Consider the following 8,669-nt stretch of genomic DNA (forward strand, 5'->3'; position numbering starts at 1 on the left):
CACACACACACACACACACACACACGCACACACACGCACACACACGCACACACACACACCCACGCATGCGTGCATGCATGTACACGCACTTAAGTAAAGCCAAGGATCCATGGTATATTTTATGTTAGGTCTAATTTTGACACTTTTTATGTTTTAATTTATTTCTTGAGTCCTCTTTTCCTTTGCCACTTGTTAACATTCATCTGTGACAACAGGGATACCCATTCCTTACAAATGGCCTCAGTTCAATTTGACCATGATATATGTACATTACGTTTGAACTAAATATGCTAAGTCTTTCTTTTAAAGGCTTTGCTATATAAAAGAGAAGTGCACTTTTACATGATGCGGTTAACGTAATCTGCAACATTTCTGTTGCCTGTTTCTGAGCACAACTTGTTTTTCAGTGGTGATTTGTGGAAGGTTATCACATGTTTAATGTATGCACTTTTCTGGTTTTACAAATGTATAAAAAACAAAGACAAAGCCATTCTGCAAACAACTGAACTAGGGCTACCATGTCTTCATTGTAACTACACATATTGTGAATGTCATCATCAGCAGTCTGCTCTTCATACTGACACTTTTCATCTGATTAACTATTTAATATGAGTGATATTATTAAAAATATCAGATACACTTCTTAAGTCACACTTCTCAGTCCTTCCAAGGACAGTCCAAATAATTTCATAATCTTTTAGAAAGTGAGTTCAATGTTGCTTTTTAGCTGTTTGTATAAACATTTTGAGTTACACAGATCACTTAGTGGGTTTTGTAGATTTATGCAAGATAGTAATATATTCTTCTGGCAAAGGAAGTTTATTCCTTTAGTTTAAGTGGCATGGTTGATGTATGAAATTTATGTACCTTTTGTTGTAGTGAAGTTAGGAATTACATGCGTTGGTGGCAAGATCAGAAAAAAATGTATTAGTGTCTTGAATAAATACTGAACATATATGTGTATTTATACATATTTGAAAGTCATTCACTCTGTCAAATGTTCACTCCCACTGACAGAGTGAATGACTCCAAAATGCTATTGAGTTTTCCTTTCATTGAACATTGAAGATACCAGACAAAAGAAGATTGAATGCATGTGGTTAAGGCAAGTGTGGGTATGGGATACTAATGCTTAAACTTTCAGATATACTGATGGTTTCAGCATTGGGGGTGGAAATGTTTGTACAACTATATGCGGTTAAGGTTACTGTAAGGACTATGCAAAGGGATACCTTTAGTGTTCTGCATCTGTGTGGGCCTAGGTATCTTGTGTAGTGGCTATGGAAAGGGTTTTTCTAAGGTTAAGGTACAGGGTTAAGGTTAGGGACAGTGGCAGGATTAGGGATGCCAGGCATTAGTAAGGTTTTGTGGGGGGGGATAAATATGTAAACATCACTATTTCTCACAATCCTTGACGCTACAGTCTCAGTTAAACAGCAGTTTTGATTTGAGGGATCTTTGATGAATGGTTATAGACCACAGCAGAAATACAGCTGGAAAAAATGCACTGCTGTCATGTCTATATCTGTGTCTATATCTTTTTAGACATGTGTGTTTATTTATGTATTTATAGCACTTGTTTGATAGCACCTTGCATGTCAGTAGGCAGCAAGTAACCAACATGAATAACAATGTGCTCCACGAGAACTCCAAGATCAAAACGTTGCTCCAGTAGTCACAAACCTCAATTTTATTAAAAGTTTAAGGGCTTTCATTCAGTAAAGTATGAACTTCATCAGAAACTAATCACACACCCACTTCACTTCCTTTTTAAACAGGAAAAGAGATACACACAAAAAAGCACCTATTTACAACAACAGTATGCATACAGAATAAAAAGCTAAAAATAATTATGTCTACCAAAAATAAAGAACATGGTAGAAAATGTATATGTACAAGTTGAAAAAACTTATACAGAAGAATAAGTAACAGATAATCATAAGAAATAATTTGTGCTAAAAGGTATAATATGTATAAAAACCCAATATGTAAAAAATCATAGAGATGCCGCTTTGCTTCTTAAAATAGGTTTGATCGAAATCACATTGTTCAAACCAGGTAGAACACTTGCATTGAGCAAAACCTTTCAGTAATAATCTCTTTGCTCAACCAAAAGTTCCCAGTCCCCCCTCTACTAGGAATGGGGACCTTTTCTAGGACAGTAAGGGAAAACTTCTTAAGTGCTTGTACAATGAACTGAGTTGGCCTTACTAATAGCATAAACATGCTGGTATATTCTAGTTTTTAAAGGGCCAATCATTTTCCCAACATAAAATGCTGGACAGGAGGCACAAAAGGCTATGTACTCTACTCCCTTTTGTTCTGCAGCGATAGGTGTTGTGACAGGGTTACCTCATCCACTGAGGTATCAGTCTAAACCTCACTAGGAATATCTACCACAAGATCCCATTAATTCATCCTTGACTCCACTGCAGATACTGAATATAAGTGTTTCTCTACTATGGTGCCATTTCATCATGGAAGCATGGTAGACTGTTTCTGCCTCCTATGTGGCAGCTCTACCATGTAATTAAAAATCACTTACCTTTTTTCGCAGTAATGAACAGCCTTCCTATACTACCTGTAATTTATAGTGTCTAACAGAATAAGCATCATCACTTTCTGTTCAAGAGAATACTCCCTCCTCAGGCTGTTGAATCATACCAGAACTTTCCATGCTGTTGTGCTTTTACTAGTTGTTCTTGTGTTCTTATGCCATCCCTATGAGCACCATTAGCTAAGTCCTGAAGTTTAGGACATATCACAGAATGGGACAGTCACTTCCCACTCATCACAAATTAAATCTAGAGGTCATTCACACTGTGAATATACAACTACTCAAAATGAGAAATTCCTGCGGTTTCCTGGCACACATCTCAGCTTGTAAAGAGGATGTGAATCAACTACATATCCTTCTACTGCATGCCCATGGCTATAAATACTTAAAACATGGCATTTTGTGTACAGTTAAGCCTCTCCACTAGACCAATGGTTTGTGAATAGTACGTACTGTTTTTAAAAGTGTTTGTAAAAGTGCTGTCCCACAGTTTTTCTACAAAAAGGCCATCAGGTCTGAAGTGAAGCTGGCAACTCTATCTGGCAGTATTTCTGTTGGAAATCTACCCTGGTAAAAAATTTCTAGCTCAGCATTTGCCATATTTTCTGCTTCAGTAGAGAACACAGACACCACCTTAGGGTATTCAGTAAAATATCAACACCAGGCTGTCCTCTTAACTGTGGCACTTGGAGTGCTAAGATACCTCTTTTTGTGTACTTTATGCCTGTATGGCCTGAAAAGGGAATATTGTGAGTCAAGGCTAGATGTGCCCATTAGTAGTTCCTTGGTAATACCAACTACTGCATCAGTTTTCCTTCTAGCCTTCTTTCAGAAATTTCTTCAATCTGTACAATAGGTGTTTTCCCTCAGAAGCCTCCTTGGCTACCTCCCTCATGTGTTGTAAAGTAGGGTCTGAGAACTGAGGCTGTCTCAACTCATTCTTTGTGACTCTATAGTGCTTATTTCTGAGATATAATCACTCTTACTGACATTTGTCATTTCGCCATTATCTCTGAATTCCTTTCAGTACACTTCATGAGTTAGATTAAAATACGCAGATAAACATTGTTTAACTTTATAAGTCAAATAATAAACATAATTCTAGCTTGAGGCAGCATGCATTGCATTACTCATGAATAGAGAAGTTAAAAACTTCATCCATTGCCCATGGTCAATTTGGTGTTGATTACACAACCTTTCAAATACCTGAATTAAAAGATCAAAGCTATCGTTATCTTTATTTTGTGCTAATAACATGGTACTATTTTGGCATCTTTGCTTTTTTTCTTCTCTCCAGCACTCACATGTCTTTGGTGAAGGGTCAGCATTTTCCTCTCATGCTACTGCTATTTTTCTTTCTTGTACCTCAAACTGTATCATTCTCTGCTGTTAATATACTAGTGGAAGAGTTTCAGTGTTGCCTTAGTTATAGGTATCTGTGGGATTATCCAGTTCACATTTAGTTGTCCCGCAACCAATTTTTCAAATTGCTCTTCTACATTGAAATAACTCAGCATATGCAATATGTATGTACTTCTCTTCCTGGTCTACAATTAATAATTAAATTATACTTTTGCAGTTGTATTGCTATTTTTTTTTATTATTGTACACAAACTTCTTAAATGGACTCTATATCAGTTACAATATATTTTCATTAATGCAGATTTCCCATAAATACATTTACAGAACTTTTGAGATCCATATATTATTGGTAGTCACTCTTTTTTCCTGTTTGAACATGTCCAGGCATTCTGTAAATGCTTTTGACAAGAAGCAGTTGATTTAGCTTTGTGCAGATTTACTGCTCCAATAATCTTCTGACAGGGATCTGTCTGTAATCAAAATGGCATTTGAGCTACTATCTGTTTAAGCATTTCAAATCTCTGTCTTACTCTGTGTATTCCAGTACCACTCTATATCATGCCCTAATAATTTCCTTAATGGCAAAATTACATAAGACAAATGCAGAATAAATTTTGAAAGTTGCTATATCATTCCAAGAAATTTCATAAAATTCGATTTTCCTCTGGTTTGTACTTTTCTGTTATAGCTTTTATATTCTTAGTGCCTGAAATTAAGACATAGTCCATGTATCTTAGCTCTGTACCTCATTTAACTCAGTCTTTCATCACATTACTCTTTGGTTTGTCCCCATACTAGCAAGTCATTATTTATATTAACATTGCCACCAACCAGCTATATTATATGTGCAACAGTCATCTGAAACATTTCAGGTGCTGATAGAATACCAAATAGAAGGTTTGGAAATCTGAACCTTATTATAGGTGACCTAAATACTCAGAGTGGAACTTCCCTCATAAAGTCTTATTCAATAAAATCATTCAGATGCATCAAACAAGAAAATTACTTTGCTCCTGGCATGGTAGACATCCCTTTCAACTATATAATGTAGAAAATGCTCTCTATTTAATTTTAATGGATATTTTTTCTGTATTTTCTACCTTAACAAGAGCATCGACCTTTTCTTTTAGTAGCTGTCCCAGATTCACATACATTTTCACCATGCAGTCTGAATCTTATTTTATTCTAGCCAAGAATGCTTCTTGAACTTTAATTGGACATGCACTACATGCAACACTGTAGGATCTGTGAAACCAAAAAATGTAGTCCACAGCAGAAGGAAGGTAAATGAAAATCCAGTAGATGAAATTCAACGAACAAATTTATTGGATAAAAACCACACAGTAACAAATCCCTCAAGCGCTTTCGCTCAGTGCAATACTGAGCTTTATCAAGATGAACACCATGTAACAACTGCTCCTATTTAAATACTAAAAAAATCATGTGATCAATTAAGTTAAAAAACTAATTGATAAAATATCACCTGCAAGTGCTTGGTATTAAAAGGGCTACATGTAAAACCAGTTAAATAGCCTTGTCATAATATTTCTCATATACATAAAGGCTCGAAACATAAACTTCTTGCTAAACATTGTTCAACAACAATAAAACATTAAATGAATCATATTGCGATCAAGATAATAAATGCTAATGAATACTAAATAAGTATAAATAAATAAATAAATAAATAAAAAATAATGAATAAATATAAAAAATCAAAATAATAAAAAATGTATGAATCAATTCTTTGGGAGTGTATTAAGTATGTGAATATACCAATTTTATGTTGTGTTATTATAATTTGGCTCTTCTTAATTTCAAAACACTGCTCAAGTTCATGTTGTCATTAAGCCCTGGCCATTTTGCAGTGTCCAACCTTAGTTGCCATATAAGCTCTTTATATTCCAGTTTACTCTCCCAATCACCCCCTCTACCATCCGGTGTAAGCTGATCTAAAACAATAAACCTAAGCTCCATGTTGGGACAGGACAATGAATGCTTATAAAAAGCATTAGATTCCTTCTTCTTTGTGATGTCATATAAATGTTCATAAATTCTTCTTTTTAATGTCCTTTCTGTTTTCCCTACATAGAAGCTTTGGCATTTTAAACAAAAACCTAAATAAACAACATATTTCATGTTGCAATTAAAATACCCACTTGCCCGACATATAAATTTCCTTGATGGAATATGTAAAGTGTTACCATTGAAAATGTTTGGGCACTGTTTACACATTCCACACTTAAATGTTCCTTTCTTGCGTCTAATGTTAACAGTTTCTGTTGTATGCTTTCTTTCAAACAATTCTTTCAAATTAGCATCCCTTCGCCTAACATATTTGGGTTGCTTTGAAACCATCTCTGTTAATCCTTCATGTAATGAAAGTACGGGCCAAAACCTTAGTACTGCTTCCTCTATTAACCTAGAATTACTGGAAAAAGTGCGTGTGTATACATTTTGCTCAAACTTTTGGGGGTTGGTATTCAGCTCATCCACTAACGTGGTGGTAGACCCTAATAAAGGTGGATATCTATCTTCCCTATGCATATACTTCTAAGGCCAGAGTGTTGACCAATGTGACAGGATAACCTCTTTCGTAAAACCTCTCTTTCAAGAAGTTCACCTCTTCTAAAAAATTTTTTGTAGTACTGGTCATTCTGGATGCACGTATGAGCTGCCCTTTAACAATCCCTTTCTTTTGATAATAAGGGTGGCTGCTCTCAAAGTGCAGGTATGAGTTGGAATATGTTGGTTTCCTAAATACCTTTGAACCAAACCTGTTGTTGATACTGTCTTTGAACAGGGTAATGTCCAAATCATTTAAACTTTGGTCACTGACAGAATGTGTGAAAACCAAAAATGAGGTGGTAGAGTTGATGTAACCAATGAAATTCAAAAACTCTTCTGTTGTTCCACACCATAAAAGGCATATGTCGTCCAGGTACCTAACATAATGTTTGATATGCTTCGCCCATGCCATCGCAAATATAAAAGTCTGCTCCCATTTGTGCAGTACAATGTTCACGTAGGTAGAAGCACACAGAGCACCCATCGCCACACTCATCTTTTGTTTATAAATTTCACCATTGAAACAAAGGAAATTGTTACTTAACACGATTTCCATAAGTTCTATCAGTAAGTTGGAAACATTTGCACCAAGATTAGCCTCGTTTGCCAACACCTCATTAAACCAACTCAAACCCGTTGAATGGGGTATGCTCGGAAATAATTGTACAATGTCAGTAGTTGCCATCAAAAGGTCAGGGTGATACAATTGAAATCCTATGCCTTTAAGGAAGTCCCAGGAGTCTTTACAAATGTATTTCAAAGATGTAACAAATCCCTTGAGCACATGATCTATAAATTTGCCTAAAGGTTCTAGGATACCTCCTTTACCAGAAACTATTGGTCTAAATTGCAATGGGTCCAACCCTTTGTGGGTTTTTGGAATACCAAAAATCACTGGGGTTCTTGGTTTGGCTACAAATAAATAGTTGTATAACTTTTCATTGAAAGTACCTTGGAGCAAATGATTCATCAACATGTAGTTTATTTTTGATTATGCTATGTGTAACTCATTTCTAGATACTATGTCATATTGTTCGGAGTCCTGTAGCATGCAATGAATGTGTGTGTCATAATCCGTGTTATACATCAAGATCAAACCACCCCCTTTGTCTGGCTTCATCACCCTACAGCCCTCCTTGGTAAGAAATTTAATTAAATTAGCCTTGTTTGAACCAAGGTTGTTGGAAGCCATGACGGGTTTTCTGGTATTAATGACCCTCATCTCTCTTTCCACTAACTCCTCAAACACTTTGGTGGTAGGGTGTACTGGAGGGTTGAAGGTACTCTTTCTTGAGAGTGCTGTGTCAGAATGGGGTTGTCCTTTAAAATGTAGTAACAAGTTCAACTGTCTGACGAACATTTTGAGATCTATTAACTCTGCTTCTAAATTAAATGGTTGTGCTGGTACAAAGTGCATACCTCTTGTAAACAAAACAAAGTGCTCTTCACTAATGTGTATGTCCGTAAAATTATATACAGAAAAGTTATTCTCAGTTATCACAGTGAATTTCTCGGAAAGGTTGGGAAACTTGTCTGAATTCACATGAAAATCTGGGTCCAACTGTGAATGGACATTCACAATCATTTGTTCCATCTCCTCGGTGGAAATCTGGTCCCCCCCCTGATTTGTCTGGGGGGGAAATGTACAATCCTGGTGTGAGTTTCTTCTTTCCTTTTCTGCCAACCTCTCACTCCTTCTGGGTACCTCAACATTTGTATCAGTGTCATTATTGTTATGGACACTAAACAGCTGTGAGGGGTTGTGATTAGCCCATCTGGTCTTCATTGGAAGTGGGTAGGCTATACCTTCATTGTATTCCCTAAGGTCTCTTTCAAGTTTGTGTATTTTACGGTTCAACACTTTGTTACAAAATTGGTCTACCTCATCAAAAATGTTGTCATAATTTCATTTTACTGAAGAGAAATTAACATCCTTAACCATTGTGTTGTTTAAACCACTCAACTCCTTAAGCAGAGTATCAGCCTTCGCTTCATACTCTGATATTATAACCTCTAACATCTCAATCCCCACTCGGTTAAAAATGCTACATAACTTCTAATAGTAGGCAGACCCCTTCTGTACATTATTTGGAAATTTAAAACATCTCAATCCTTTTGGGACCCTCTCAACTTTTACACATTCTTTTAAGTAATCAATTTCTAATTGATTAGATTTGAAAGC

This window comes from Protopterus annectens, chromosome 2.part2 (assembly GCF_019279795.1).
Source record: "Protopterus annectens isolate FY-2018-M chromosome 2.part2, PAN1.0, whole genome shotgun sequence".
Taxonomy (NCBI): domain Eukaryota; kingdom Metazoa; phylum Chordata; order Ceratodontiformes; family Protopteridae; genus Protopterus; species Protopterus annectens.